Source organism: Rhinopithecus roxellana, chromosome 2 (assembly GCF_007565055.1).
Source record: "Rhinopithecus roxellana isolate Shanxi Qingling chromosome 2, ASM756505v1, whole genome shotgun sequence".
Taxonomy (NCBI): domain Eukaryota; kingdom Metazoa; phylum Chordata; class Mammalia; order Primates; family Cercopithecidae; genus Rhinopithecus; species Rhinopithecus roxellana.
The window spans coordinates 98,734,844-98,751,063 of record NC_044550.1 but is presented as its reverse complement, the minus strand read 5'-3'; the positions used below and the strand labels follow the sequence as shown (position 1 = coordinate 98,751,063).

Here is a 16,220-nt window from a genome sequence, read left to right as displayed (position 1 = left end):
TGATTGTGGCACTGCAGTGAGCTGTGATTGTGGCACTGCACTCCAGCCTGGGCGATAGAGTGAGGCCCTGTTTCAAAAAGAGACAGAGAGAAAAAGAAAATTAGTCGTCTGCTTATTAGCCCTTATCAGGTATTGTATCTGTCTATGGCAACTTTGGGAAAGGAAGGGGTGTTGGTGGTGATCTGGGCTTCACTGGCTTATCCTTGGCTGCATCCAGGGAGGCCTCAGAGGACAGAACCCAACAGGACTGGGTTGATATAGGGCTGCTCATGTCTCACCGTCATCTTCTTGGCTCCAGGGCATAATAACAGGCACTGAAATGCCTCCCTCTTGACTGCAGATGTGTTTTCCTACTTTTCCACTGACAGTGCTTTCTCTGTTATTGCAGGCAACTCTGCTTTGCAAAGCAAATAAATCATAACCAACAGCTTAGTTATGCTAGAGTATTTGTGTGTATGTATGCACTTAAAAAATAGAATAAAATATTTGCCCACATCCAGAGTGGGCATTCAACTGGTAGGTCAGCTTTCTGTGAATATGGATGTAAGGGTTAAAGCTTCCTAAAGACAGGGTTAGACCTGCCTTCCACAAAACTAATAGGTCTGGTGCTTATTATAGTACCTGGCACTTACCAGGAACTCAAATGTTGGTTGAATACATGTCTGAATGGGTTAATGAGCTTCTTCTCTGATCCCCTGAAAGCTTGATACAGAAACTGGTACTATGGGGACAGAGACTGCTTGAGAAAGTGCTATGAATCATTTAAATCATTTTAGGATCATTTAATTCATTTGGATTACTAAGAGTAATTTCTTTCTTGATACTCATACTCTTCGTCTTCCAATTTAAATGAAACTTTTAAGAGAAAGTTTCAAAAGAAATCTGTCTGGTTCAAATTATGCGTGAACCTGATACTAGGAACTGCTGAGTAGTTTCAGATTACACTGTCAACATTGTGCACATTTCTAGTGCTTTCCAGCATCTGCCTTGTTTCCAGCTGCAGTGTTACTGGACAAGAAGAACTTCATTCTTAAAGGATTCAGTAAGGTGATGGGTGTCACTGTGAAAAGCAAAAAACTGACCTTGCAGAATGAGAGTTTTCTTTTTTGAGAGGTCATGTATTTCACTTAGGGTACCTGAACTATTTTATTTCACAACAAGCTACAAATCTAGTTATGGGTCTTCAGAAAGAACATTCTACAACCCATTTCAGTTCATGTCTGTCATGAAGTTGCTGCATTGATCATTACATCCCTTTATACTCTACCTGACACCATATGTTGAGGGTATCTTGAATTATTTCTAGGAAATATACATTGAAATTTGTAAAAGATGCTATTTAAATTTCATATGAACTCAAATATTATTTTTAAAAGCGCCAGGTAAAATTCACTGGTTTATATATTGCTTGCTTGCGTGCGCTCTCTCTCTCTTTCTATTTCTCTCTCTCTCTCTCTCTCTTTGAGACAGGGTTTCACTCTGTCACCCAGGCTAGACTGCAGTGGTGTGATCATGGCTCACTGCAACCTCCACTTCCCCGGGTAGCCGGTACTACAGGCATGTGCCTGTAGTAGCTAGGCACACTACCACATCTGGCTAATTTTTGTATTTTTTGTAGAGACAGGGTTTCACCATGTTGCCCAGGCCTGTCTTGACCTCCTGGGCTCAAGCGATGCACCCACCTCGGCCTCTCGAAGTGCTGAGATTACAGGTGTGAGCCACCATGCCCGGCCTACATATTGCTTTCTTTATAAGACTCAAAAGTTCTCTACAAATGACTCTGATATTATCACTATAATAATGTTCTTTTACTTGAAATGTGCATATTTAAACATGTTATCTTAAACTTTTTCAGCTATGTTTGAATTTTGATATAATTCCATTTCTAGTGATTAAAATTCAGTATCAAGGTTGGGCCATAGTTTACTCAGTTCATCAGCAAATAGTTTTTGCATCATTTATCAGAAGGGTTGGGTCAATATCTTATGCTCTGTACTTTTAATGATTCTTCTTTTCAGCAAAACTGACCTGAACTTCTCCATTTGTGTATAGTCTTGCTGTGGCATTGGCTGGCTAACTTGTTAAACTAATTAGAGTTTTCAGAGGCTAAACAGTCGATATGAAGTGACTGAAGAACCTTAAGGCAGATATGTCAGGGGGAAATACAGTGTAAAAATCTTGTTATGGCCAAAAATCCAGAGTTCCTTTTGCACTTCACTATGTTTTTCCAGAGAAAATATTTCTGCTCCTGTTTTTAAGTCATTTGTAATTCAGGATAAGTTAAAAGGGGGAGATTTCTTGCATCATGCTGAAACTAACAGAAACTATATTAGGATAAATCAAATCATATGGATAATCCATTCATTCCAACCTAGTCCTGTAATAACCTCTCAGTCTGTGATAGCAATTGCTATGTGGAAAGTTACATTACAATTTGAACCTTGTCGTTTTATAAACACAGAAAAAGACACACCTAGGTCCTGTTTTACAATAAATGGCAGATCATGATTGCTTCCTTTGGTATTTCCTTTGTAATGTTGATTATGATGAACTCCTGGCACCATGACAATAAATGGCATTCCAAAGAAATTCCATTTTCACTTATGTAACAGGATGGGGCTCCTCTGGTCTCTGCTTCAATGGAAGCACAAGTGTGGTGGTGGATAACGGGTACCCACGTGTGTCTGAGACGGAACCACATATATGGATTTTCAAAGAAAGGAATTAAAAACCAGTTCCAAGACTCTTGGGCCCTTCAGTGTATCAAGGATATAAAAAGTGGTCAGAGTTCGGAGAGGCAGGAAGGGCTGGTGAAGAGACTCACTTGGAGAGAGCTGCTGCCAGGCACGTTTGTTTGTGAAAGAGCCGAGGGAGGGGTGTTATCTCCAAATCGTAAGCCTAGTGATGGAGGAAGGGCCACCTCTACAGCTTTGAAATGCATTCCTTGCACGTGGGATACCCAGAGGGCTGGCGCCTGACTCCTGCCTGAGAAAGGTAAAGTGTACTGTGGACTGGGGTCTATCCTGTCCTGGAAAATTTCACGGGAAAGGAGATCTGAGTGCCTGTGTGTGGAGGAGCCAGGGAAGCACTGATTTGCCAGCACTGGTTTTCACTTGCAGTTTGGGGGCCAGAGCTGAGGGGTGAGTGAACATGGGACATGAAGGATGGAGCTGCTGTTGGTACAACACAGCAGCCCGTAGGGGTGAGAGGTGACCTCATCAGAAAAAGGCTGGAGATGAGGAACTGATTTGCAGGAGCTGAGGAAGGAGTCCCAAATGGCCATTGGGAATGAGGAGACGAGGGGCTCTGCATAGGCTCTGTAGAGCCTACAAAGCACTCAGTGAGAAAAAGAGCTGGTTTTAGCCATCACCAGGACCAGAGAGAGAGAAGCCACCCAGCCAAGTAAGGATTATCCTATCTCCCCACCTTCGCTCCCTTTCCCATGTCCCTCCTGGCAGGAAGTGCATAGACAGGGGTGAGGGGGGAGAGATTAAGGAGCAGGAGGGAATCCCCCTGGTGACAGCTAACTCAAGCCTGAACTAGGTCCTAACTGGGGCAGGGGAGACAATCTCATGCCATGACAAGCTCAGAGGTTTGAGAATTACATGGGATTAGGCCTTCTTATTACTGAAGGAGACTGTGCTTTAGATTTAACGTGAGTGTAGGGCACCTTACGTAAGAGTGCATAGTGTCTATGGCGTTTCCACATTGGGACATAGGAAGATTACCGCAGCCCAGTGGAATAAATTTAAAGGGGCAGGGGACAAGAGGAACTGATTATGATGTGTTTACTTCTTGAGTTGTCCTACTCCAACATATTGATTATGCCTGTAATGAACTAATGAATATGACTTAATGGCTATAGTTTCAAAGTTAATGCTCACAGAGAAAAATATAAGACATAGTACAACAGGGATTCATTGCTTGGAAAGGGTCTAAGATTTGTTGGAATACTCTCAGATGCATGGAACTCTATAGGGCAAACGTATATTGAACAAACAAGCGGAGGCCGGGAGTGGTGGCTCACACCTGTAATCCCAGCACTTTGGGAAGCCGAGACGGGCAGATCACCTGAGGTCAGGAGTTTGAGACCAACCTGGCCAACATGGTGAAACCCCATCTCTACTAAAAATACAAAAATTACCCCGACATTGTGGCACACACCTGTAATCCCAGCTACTCAGGAGGCTGAGGCAGGAGAATCGATTGAAGCCGGGAGGTGGAGGTTGCAGTGAGCCAAGATCCTGTCACTGCACTCCAGACTAGGCAACAGAGCGAGACTCTGTCTCAAAGAAACAAAACAAAACAAAACAAAACAAAACAAAACAAAAACAAGTGGAAATGTGAGGTGAGAGCCCATTGAATACTGACATTTCCTGGGGGAGGCTGATTACGGGAACACTTGCTCTGCTTCCTGCCTTTTAATCTGTGCAAGAAGTTGTCTAGGAAATAAAGTAGGGCTATAAACCACAGGCAGAAGTAGCCACTTCTTCTAGGCTTCATGCCTTAGTCACGAGAGAGTATGAAGTACCCTGCACCTAAGAAGCAAAGAGACTTCGGGGCAGCTCCAAGGTGTGACACTTTTCCTCCCATCTTTTTCTCTAGCACAAATTTCTGTACTTTCCTATTTTCTCAGTCTTTTTTGTTAGGCCAGTTTGAATTAAGATGTTAAGACTGATAGTAACAATGATGTTCCTCTCAAGCATGACTTAAATGACTTAAAAAATAATGCAGGGTAAGAGTCTCAGACTTGTGTGGGAATGGTTAGCTTGAGCTTTTAAAAGGCAGGATACCAAGAGGTCGATTTGCACACATTGAAAGCATCCTGCTGTGCTCTGCTTCTGCTGGTACAGGAGTTTCACTTCCGGAAAGCCCATTTTTAAAAATGAAAAATATATGTGGATGGAAGACAGAAAACACTTTACCTTTTTCTTCACTTCTTCAACTTCTCGTCCCTATTTTAAAAGGTATTAATATGAACTGCATTTATGAACACTGACTAGACTATGTGTTAGAAACTGTGCTAAGAGGTCTTAAACATTTTCTCTCTAATCCATGATCTTGGAACTTTAGGGTTGTTCTATACACATTTTACAAATGAGGAAATGAAGATTTAAGATGGTTTTTAAATAGGGTGTCTTAGGTTACACAGTTAATTTGCATCTAAGCCTGGAATTGATCCCTCTTTTTGACTGGATCCCTGGGTCTAAACAACTATGCTATCCAGAGATCAGCTTTTGAATAATTTATTAATAAGGTGTCAAGATAGGCCATGATGCTGAATACATAGATGGATAATGAGGGATTAAATCAACTGCTTCGGAATGAGCTGCATTTTGTTTCTAAATCTGTTATGCTTGGCAAGTCTATTCTGAAATGGAACAGCTGGTCTATTTACTCTTGCGGCCCTCTGCCTCACCGGCTGGTTTAATTGTGTAAGAGAAAGTGGAGAAAGAGATGATTGATCTGCTAATATCAGATCTTTCATTCTAATACTCATATTCAGCCATCTAAAAGAAAAATTAGAACAGAGTCTCCAGGCTGCTCTGGAGAGAACCCGGGGAGCAGCAAGTTTTCTCAGCAAGCGGGTCCACAGAGGGCTCGCTACAGTGCGCAGGTCTGAACGAAGCGGTTCCACCTGCAGCAAATTATCCCTCTCCCCACCAGGCGGATTCAGCCACCTTCCTCCTTTTTGTTAGGGAAAGGCTGAAACCTGGTATGGATTTTTCTTAGGCCTCAACCCTCGGGACCAGTTTTAGTCTTCTTGGGTTTCTGTGATTCTATTCGCTATGCTCCGTTCCTAACCAGCATTAACAGATACCTGCTTAGCTCTCATTGCTGGCACTTAGGACTTACTCACAAGTTCAATTAATTGGGGAAAATACCCCAGGGAACATCCCTAATAATCGTATAAATCTTTAATAATAGTAGATCTGCGTGTTTCTCCTTTCTTTCATACTTCATTAGAAGACTGGATTCCAGTAAAATAAACTAAATATTTTGTTTGTTTTTTTTCTCCTTGCATATAAATCTCATTGTAGATAAATAAAAATACAAAAATAGAAACAAAAAACACTCAAAATTATGACATATGAAGGCAAACATGTTTCCATTTTAATGTATTTTGTTCCAGTGTTTTAAATTTGTATCTTGGTATAAACATGAATGATATAAATATAAATAGTATAAACTTGATAGTATAAACGTAAATAGTATAAATATGATAGGTTTTTCTTTTAAATATGAGTGAAGTTGTTGAGATAAGCTGAAAGCTGATTATTTATTTTAGAGAGCTCTAGGATTAAATTCTGGTAGCTTCTAAAATCAAGATTATTAAAGGAAAGATATATAAAAGCAAAATATAAAAAGTTTCTTTATATATGGAACATTAAAGACTTTCAAATTGCTCCATAACAAAAATCTTTTAAAAAATTAAGAGGGTACTTAGCTCAAATATTTTAATGTTTATCATGTCACCATTACAACTTGTTAAATAATAATGGTTGCTTTTGTTTTAAAAATTATAAAAATACAGATAACATGCATTGCTGTGAGACTATGAATATCTGTGGTGACCATGGATTGGCTGACACAGAGATGTTCAAGTCTTTTGCTGTAGTTTCATGGCTCTACAAATTTCTCCCCATTAAAATGGGATAGTGTCTTTGCTCCAGCATTGGTAGATTTCCCCACTAATTGTTGGTGACCCGAAGAGTAAGAGAGAAACTCAATAAGGGTATTGGAGAAAGTAAAAAGTGAGTTAGCTTTCCTTGCCAATCAGGAGTTTCAGGAAATATGTTCTTAACGGAGAGAAAAAAACTCACAAAAATAAAGCAAGGAACAAGGAATGATCTAATAATAACAGTTTTTCAGGTAGCAAATATTTCATAAACAATGGTGACCAGATGTTTCCCACCCCCATAAAATAGAGCTACGAGGCTTCATGTGCAAGCCGAAGGATCTCCTGCATTGAACCAGGACTTAGTGGTGGTGCACTGTGTGCCAGGCACTGCGCTGGCCTCAGTGGGGGCTGGACAGACATGGTCTCTGCTGCCATGGGCCTTGGACTCAGGGAAAGATGTGGTAAATGAACAGTTTTTAAAATCCCTGTTGTCATAAATATCAGAAGTTTCCTTCCAGAATGTAGAATTCCCTGATTTAGCAAATAGAAGTAACATAATGCCCTACCCTACCCAGAAGCCCTCTCCATTGAATGGTAGTAGGAGGGAGAGGAGAAAGAACATTCAAGTAAGAGGAAAAACACATATTCCAAGGCACTCAGATAGGGAAGCAGCTTGGTGCTTATCAGAATCTGAGAAATAAGGAAAAACAGTCCAAAAAACCAAAGTCAGGCCAACACCACAAAAAAAATGGGTAAGCATATCTGCATATCTGATGATACATTTGATACATTTTTGAAGTACAGATTAAGAATCATTATACACAAATGTACCGTCTAATTCACCCCAGCCTTCTTTTTCTGACAGCAATACCACAGGTTCTTTTGTAGGCAGACATAGTTATCTTTTTTTAGTGCCAACCCAAGCACAGAAATATTCTCTCCAGTAACTTAATTTTCCTGAATCCACTGATTGCAAATATGTCACTTACTAGTTTAAACATTTTACATTAAAAAAATTTTCAATCGTAGCACTTGCCTTAATGATTCTCATAAATGAATTACCTTATCTTGGACTTAGACTCTGTTTGCTTTAACTTTACCCATCTCTACCTTTTGCAGACTTTTACCACAGCCATTACAACATTATAAGGCTTTCTTTTTCCAGACTGACTTGCCCTCCTCACAGTGGTTTTGGGTCCGTTCATGGCTGTGGTTCCTTCTCTCACATTTGGGGACAGTAAAGAATAGGTTTTCAATTAGATTGGTTTCAAATCCAAACTCCTCACATACTGGCTGAGTAAGCTAGGGTGACTTACCTAACATCTCTGAGACTCAGTTTTCACATCTTTAAAATGGGCCAATGATACTAGAGATTTACGTTATAGGGTTGTTGTGTGGCTTTACTAACTCTGCCCAGCATGTGAGGTATTAGCACAATGCTTAACATATATTGTCTGGGTGCGGTGGCTCCCGCACTTTGGGAGGCCAAGGCAGGCGGATTACCTGAGGTCAGGAGTTTGAGACCAGCCTGTCCAATATGGTGAAACCCAGTCTCTACTAAAAATACAAAAATTAGCTGGTCATGGTGGCACATGCCTATAGTCTCAGCTACTCGGGAGGCTGAGGCAGGACAATTGCTTGAGCCCGGGAGACGGAGGTTGCAGTGAGCTGAGATCATGCCATTGCACTCCAGCCTGGCCAACAGTGTGAGACTCTGTCTCAAAAACAAAACAAAACAAAACAAAACAAAAACAACAAACAAAAAACCCCACATATTAAATACATAGAAATATACAACAATTTTAAATTTTCACCTCAGATTTCCACAGCTGTCTTCCTGTTTAGGGAGTTATGACTTTGTACTGGGTAGGATCATGTTTGCCACTGTGTTTCCAAACAGGAAAACTTAGCTGATGAACTGGGTGGATGTTGCTGGCGGGTTAGTGTTTAGAGCCTGTGTTGCCAGTAAGTGGCATAAGAAAGCGGATGGATTCCAGGGATTTATTTTCCTGTAGCACTGGACTTCCTTAAAAATATCACCTCTTACTTCTCCACATTTAAATCTACCTGCTTGTTTCTCACCAACTCAAAAAACCAAATGATTCCAACTTCCCAGCTTCCTGCCCTCCCCTCACTTCATGGTGGCTTTGGGTCCCTTCACAGGTGTCTTTCCTTCCTCTCTTACATTGGGAGCAGTAAAGGATAGGCTCTTATTTAGATTAGTGTCAAATACAAACTCCTCACTTACTAGCTGAGTAAGCTTGGGTGACTTAACCTAACATCTCTGAGACTCAGTTTTCACTTCTTTAAAATGGGCCAATGACACTAGAGATTGACCTTATAGGGTAAATCTTTAGGGTAGTACTTCAAAACCAAAGACTCACGGGAACTTCCTCTATCTCCCTTCCCAATTTGACTTGGTATTTCATGACTTGGAAAAACTCGGTGTCATCTGAAAATTGGAAATGTCATTGTGTATTTTCTTTTCCAAATCATTACTACAATATCAGAGTTAGATGTTTCCAGCACTTATCATAAGCCAACATGAGTGTTCAATTCTACTTCATTTAGTGGAGATTTGTCCTTGGTTTTCTACCTGCAAGTCAGTTCACTAGCCGTGGACAAGCTGCTCTAAATACATGATTCACATTGCCTATTTTGTTTTTTTAGTTGAAAAAACAAGTTATAAGATGTTAAAAGAAAATGAAACAGATCATTTTTATTCTAAACTATTGTCAAGGCCCATTGAAAGTCTTCGTAAATGTACCCCCAGGTTTGTGGATACATTGATATCTCCTTTTCAAAGAGTAGGTAACAAATTAGTCCATCAAGGTTACTATATTTTGAAATTTTGTTTTATTTCCTTTAATACCTAATGTACCAAGCACTCAGGAATTGTATCACTTACACAATAAAAGAATTGTGACTCCCAAGTTTGTGGTTATGAAGTATACTCCTGGAATCCTTATGTATAAAATCTCGATAAACTGTCATTGCCAGTTCCTAAGCAAGTTATAAAATGTGGCTAGCAGCTTCCTAATTTTACCCTAGAATTTCCTCAAATTGCTTAAATAATAGGCAAAAGACCTGGGCAAACAATTCACAAAAAAGAAAATAAAAACATTTGAAAATATAATTCCTATTCAAAAATGCACACAAAAATAGATTTATTTTGTATTCATCAAATTAAGAGAAATTGAAAAAGCAGACTACCCAATTCAGGCAAGAATACAATGATTTTGGCTTTCTGTGATTTGTAATAAGTCTTTCAGGGGTATAAAAATTATAATGTAACAATGGTATACACTATAATGCGTAGATAATTCTAAACTTTGTCATTGGATTTATAAAATGTGAAAATTCTTGAAGCAACTGCAAACTTTGTAGAAGCTACGTAAGTGTTGGCAAATTCTCCATTAATTCAAAGTATGCAAATTAGCACTAGTAACAAGAGAGTTAGAAACTGTTTTTCCAAAAATAATGCCAAGTTGGTAAAACATTACAGTTCAATGAAAGAACATGGATTGGGGGCAGAGTATCAAAATGAAAAACAAAACTAAATTACTAATTGAAGGATTCATAACATGTGCCTCTAAAGAGACAAAACTAAATACTGACCCCCTAAAGTGAGACTAATTTGCTTGCATAGCAAAAATTTGATTTTGAGTGCCCGGCTTGATTAGCAAAGTTCCCAAAGAGGACACCCCCATAGTGAGTGAGGAATGTAATCACAGAAGTTCAGGTGGGCACTGGGCACGGGGAGACTCTCCCAGTGGCTCTCTAGAAGCTCATAAATATCTCTAGCTTGAAGCCCAGATTAGTTATAGAGGCTTACTGTGTTTTGTCATTTTGCCAAAAATGCCAGTTTTGCTTCGGTTCCACATTTGGGTTTCCCTGTGAGTCCTGCAGGGTTTTATTCTATTTTATCCCAGAGGAACAGAGAATTAGAATAACTCAAATACTTGTAGGCTTGGGGGAGCTCCATGACTTGAATATTGTAATTCTCTGCTTTGGATGATATGATTGAAGGACTTACCATTTTTCTTTGTTTTCATTTTCTGTTTTGATAAAAAAAATGTGGTTTTACACTGACTCAGACAAAGTAAAGTCATCCCTTTTAACTTAGGATTAGCCCTGAGGAGCTCTTCTCTTCTTTTTATTAAGTGTGCTTTAGTTCCATTCCTTCCACAATCCCTGGCCCACAGTTATCTTAAGTATTTGCTGACACAGGGGAAATGGCACTGAGCATTGAGACAGATGAACCTGGCATTAATTTCCTAATATGCTGTATTCATTATGGCTAATGGAGAAATTACTCAGATTTATGTTCTCTATTTGTCAAATGATTACTCAAGGATGTTGGGAAGAATAAATGAGACAACATGTATGAAAGTGTAAATAATATAATTCTACATAAATGAATGATTGTCAGAATCATCATCAACTTCATTTTGGGGACAGAATTTCATTGCCTTTTGCTAAATGCTACTATAAAAAATAAGGTATTAAAAAATCTCTTGGTTTTCTGAGGGTTAAAAATTTGTTTCTTCAATTCTAACTCTCATTTTTTTTGTGGTTGTTGTTCCTTGAACTATTGTCCACGAATGTCTAATGGCTGGTTACTGTTTTGTTTTTCTAAGACCACCAGAGCGGGTACAAAAGAACCAGCGACTAGGCAAGGGTAGGAGCAAAACTGCAAGTTTATTTTGGTCACCTAGCTTCAAGGGAAGAAGGTGGGTAGGGAGAGGTCTGTTGGCCCCCGACAAAAGGGGCCCCCAGAGTCACCCGTACAGCTCTCGGACGGAGTTCCAACAGTCCCGACCGCAGTGGGGAACCGACCGCAGTGGGGAAGCTGGGAAGTCCGCGCGTGGCGATCCTCCGGAGCGGCTTTTCTAGGAGTGGGAGGGCGATAGGCGGGGCACGGGCGTGTCCGGGGGCGTTCCGCAGGTGCGACCAGGTAAATCTTGGCCTCTTCAGATTGACATCACCTGGCGCATGCCTAGTTGGTCTGCACCTTCCCGGGTGGCCGGCTGGATTTTCGCGCGCCCGGGAAAAGTTGGGGGGGGATGAAGAACCCGGAAGTGCGCCATCTTGCCTCCGTTCATCCAGTTACCTTTTCTAAAATTAAATAGCTCTTTGATGGATATCTTTGGTTTCTCATCTCTCACCACAATATTAAAACAAATTGTAGGCTCTAGCTTCCCTCTAAATAGGATACTTTTAAAAAGGTAATTGGGTGAAGTATTAATAAGACAGAGGGAATGTACTGGGTTAAAAATGCCAAGAGCCACCAGTACTAGATGTTTGAAAGATCCATAGAAATAAAGGATGGGAAAAATAAAATAATTGAGTAGTTGATTTCAATGCTATCTTGTTTACTTGACATTATATCAAACGAGTGACCATTTAAATATATAAACTGTTAAGACTGTGTTTTGAGGCTGTACAAACACATATACAGAGACATCTGACTTTAAAAAATGGTTTTGAACACCCACTGAGATGAACATCTGTTTTCCATTCACTGCCCTTATGCTTTTGGTTTAGACGCTGCAATACTAAATTTTTTTTTTAAAGTGTGACATCGCAATCAATTGGCAATTTTAATTATTTCAGTGATATCATTGTAAAAAAAGAAAATTCACTCAAAAAGTAGACCACATGGAAATTTAAATATATATATACAGTAAGTGACTTAAATTGTCAGATGGTGGCTTAAATCATCAAATGATGTTTTTTTCTGAGATAATTACATTTTCCTCAAGCTTTAATAGCAACTTTCTTTTTAATTTTTTTTCTTTTTCTTTCTTTTTTTATTTTTTATTTTTTTTGAGACAGGGTCTTGCTCTGTCACCCAGACTGGATTGCAGTGGCACAGTCATGGCTCACTATAACCTCACTACAACAGCCTCCTGGGCTCAAGCTATCTCCTCCTGCCTTGGCCTCCCAAAGTATTGTGATTACAAGTATGAGTCAACTGCATGCAATCTGCAACTTTCATATTATTTACCACGCTCCTCAAACTTGTATTTAAATAGTAAATTTCAAGAATAAAATCATTTAGGGTAACAATTTTAAAGCAACCTTTCAAAGGAAACATGTAAGATAGTTTTTAAAATAAGACTTGTATATCCTTATTATCCTTTATTATATCACAGGATGCCCTTTCACAGAGCTTTGAACTTCAACTCTCCTTACTTTGTCTCTCCTACAATGGTTCTCACCCAGGACTTGCATTAGATTTCCATGACAATACCCAGGCCCTGCCCCAGACCATTTCAACCGGACTCTCTCATCTCTCTCTCATATCAGTATTTTGTTAGCCTCTTTTGAGATTCAGCCTTGGGGAATCTCTTTATATTTAACTAGTAATTGGGAAGAACTTTGTCCTCAAAATCATCTCAAATCATTGCTTCTTTTCTTTGTATACACCAGAAAACAAAGAAGTGTAAAGATAATTTAGAAGTAATACGATCTGCTGAGAGTCCCTGTTTTTTTTTTTTTTTTTTTTTTTTTTTTTTTTTTTTTTTTTTTTCCTGAGTTAGAAGGAAATGGTCTATTTTCCTTTTTTCATCTGAAAAAAAGCAAGGAACAGCCTCTTCCATCTTTAAGTCAGAGCAATAAAATTTAACAGTAAATATTACCTCATTAGCGACTGAACTCTCTCCTTCAATCTTTTAGAATTTCTTATTAATGGATGTAGATAAGATCCTTTTGTCTCATTAATGTTTTTATGTTGAACACCTTGGGTCTGATGTGTAGTGGTGTTCAAGAAGCACATGCTGGATAATTAATTGTGTGTATCAAGAGCTGAGCCTGAAGAAGACTTTTTTTTTTTTTTTTGAGACAGAGTCTCACTTTGTTGCCCAGGCTAGAATGCAGTGGCACAATCTTGGCTCACTGCCACCTCTGCCTCCCAGGGTTTTTGTTTTTGTTTTTGAGACAGAGTCTTGCTCTGTTGCCCAGGCTGGAGTGGTGGCGTGATCATGGCTCACTGCAAGCTCTGCCTCCCTGGTTCCAGTGATTCTCCTGCCTCAGCCTCCTGGGTAGCTGGGACTACAGGCGCATGCCACCACGCCCAGCTAATTTTTGTATTTTTAGTAGAGACGGGGTTTCACCATGTTGACCAGGATGGTCTCGATCTCTTGACCTTGTGATCTGTCTGCCTCGGTCTCCCAAAGTGCTGGGATTACAGGCGTGAGCCACTGCACCTGGCCACTCCTCCCAGGTTTAAGCAATTCTTGTGCCTCAACCTCTTGAGTAGCTCAGACTCCAGGGACCTGCCACCATGCCCGCTAATTTTTTCCTTTTTGTTTTGTATTTTAGTAGAGACAGGGTTTCACCATGTTGGCCAGGGTGGTCTCAAAATTCCTGAGCTCAGGCAATCCGCTTGCCTTGGCCTCCCAAAGTGCTAGGATTACAGACATGAGCCACCACGCCTGGCCTGGAAGGAGATCTTAACAGTTACCCCAGAGGGCTCCACGTTCATTGTGACGTTATTGGCGGTGTTATGCTGGCCACACACACACACACACACACACTCCACACTTGGTTTTCATAATAACCCGAGGCAAGTTTGCAAGAAATTGGTTTTTCTACTTTACATACAGGGATACTTAGTTTCGGAAAGGTTAAGTCACTGGTCGGGTGCTTGTCACATTCCCAGTTAGTAGGCGTGTGGGGCAACAGTCCAGGACTTCAGATCTGTATTCTTTTTCTTTGTTCACAGCTCCTTATAACCCCTTGTCAGGTGAAGGCAGATGGATCAAATCTGCAGCTGACACAAGGGGTAACAGAATCAGAACTCTAAAATGTTTGAACAGGTTGGAATGCTGGCCACAAAATCCCAAAAGGAAAAATATAAGGTCTTAAGTTCAGATTACTTTAAAAAATTATGAAATACAGCTTTGGGGAATAGGGAGAGGAGACAGTTGTTCATGTGAATAAAAAAATCTGTGGCTATGAGATAAGCATGTGATGGATTGAAACACGTAATGCAAACCTAGGCTGCTTTATAGAAGTATAATCAGGTTCAGGAAATGAGAGAGGTCCCAACTTCTTCTCTGTGCTGGAAATAAATCATTTGGAATTTGTGTTTAGTTTTTGCCCTCACATTTTGAGTGGGACAGTGACAAACTGATGTTTCATTATAGTACACATATCAGCAGATATCCTCAAAAACTGGCTTATACTGGGCCACCTTTTTTCATTTCGGCACCTATGGAAAGTTTAAAGACCTGCAGGATGTCTATGAATTTTCAGAAAAGAAATTTTCATTTCTTAAATTATCTTGGGAACTCCTGACTCTAAGATCCTTCTTCAAGTTCAAATCCCAGCGTCTTGCCTGGGCTATACCTGTTCTTTGCTTTGTGGACCCCAATAGCTCAGCGTCTTGTTCTGATTTCCACAGAATTTCACTCACACAAAGATTTTCTGTGCTAAGAGATTTTACTGGTAATTTGGGGGAGGCAAGGAAAGCTTAAAGAGCAGGAATGATAAACATTTTAATTTGGAAAGTAGGCATCCCTGTTCTTAAACTTTCTTTTGGTGGGTGCCGGTGGAGGGGAGGGGGCGGTGGAATTTTTTACTGGCTTCCGATATGCTCTGAGCACTCTGATCTTGCTGGCTGCTCTCTCTCTCATTTTTGTTCTTTATTCTCTTCCTCTCAGATTTCCTGCAGGAACTCCATATGTTTCTCAGATGAATACATACAGTAATTCGTCTTTCTCTGTTCCTTACTCTCAAACTCAGTCCCAGGCCAACCTGTGCATATACAAAAGCTATCAAGCTGTTTGGTTAAATGAAACAGCTAACACCCAAATTTCTTTCCTAACAGAATCCATTCTTCTAGAATGGTATTGTGCATTTAAATAGCACTTTATTCCTCTATTAAGCCAGGAAAATAAAGGATTTGAAAATGGGAGCTTCCTAGCACTTATTTTAAGTAATTTAAAATCATGAACTCACTTAAAATTGCTGCGTAAGGGATCATTCCACCTTTCCCATCAAATTGTACGTGATAGAACTGTTCCTCTTTCTGACTGTAGGAAGTGCATATTATATATTGATAAACTGACATTATGTAATTACAAAACTCAGTTGTTTTGTCATTGTAAATAAATACTGGTATTCATAATGATACTGTGTTTGAAATAGGAAAGAGCAGTGCAATAGTCACATACCTGGAACGAATCTAGGACAGATGTGGGAAAAGGAGAATAGACAGAAGGCTCAGATTAAAAGAGTGAATAGGTAAAAAATCGAACAAGGTATGTAATTTGCTATAGATTAGCTGCAGGAAGCAATAGAGAAAAGGAAACTGAGGTTTTTTTTTTTTTTTTTTTTTTTTGAGACAGAGTTTCTCTCTTGTTGCCCAGGCTGGAGTGCAGTGGTGCAATCTTGGCTCACTGCAACCTTCGCCTCCTGGGTTCAAGTGATTCTCCTGCCTCAGCCTCCCAAATAGCTGGGATTACAGGCACCCGCCACCTCGCCTGGCTAATTTTCTTGCACTTTTAGTAGAGACGAGGTTTCACCATGTTGGTCAGGCTGGTCTTGAACTCCTGACCTCAGGTAATCCGCCTGCCTCGTCCTCCCAAAG

At 40.0% G+C, this 16,220-nt stretch overlaps 1 protein-coding gene across 5 annotated transcripts in view; it reads right to left on the bottom strand.

The window, feature by feature from the left end:
• The window catches only part of PALLD (palladin, cytoskeletal associated protein), a 434,423-nt gene that overhangs the window by 370,377 nt on the left and 47,826 nt on the right, over window positions 1-16,220 (bottom strand). The gene's annotated exons all lie outside the window — the stretch shown is intronic.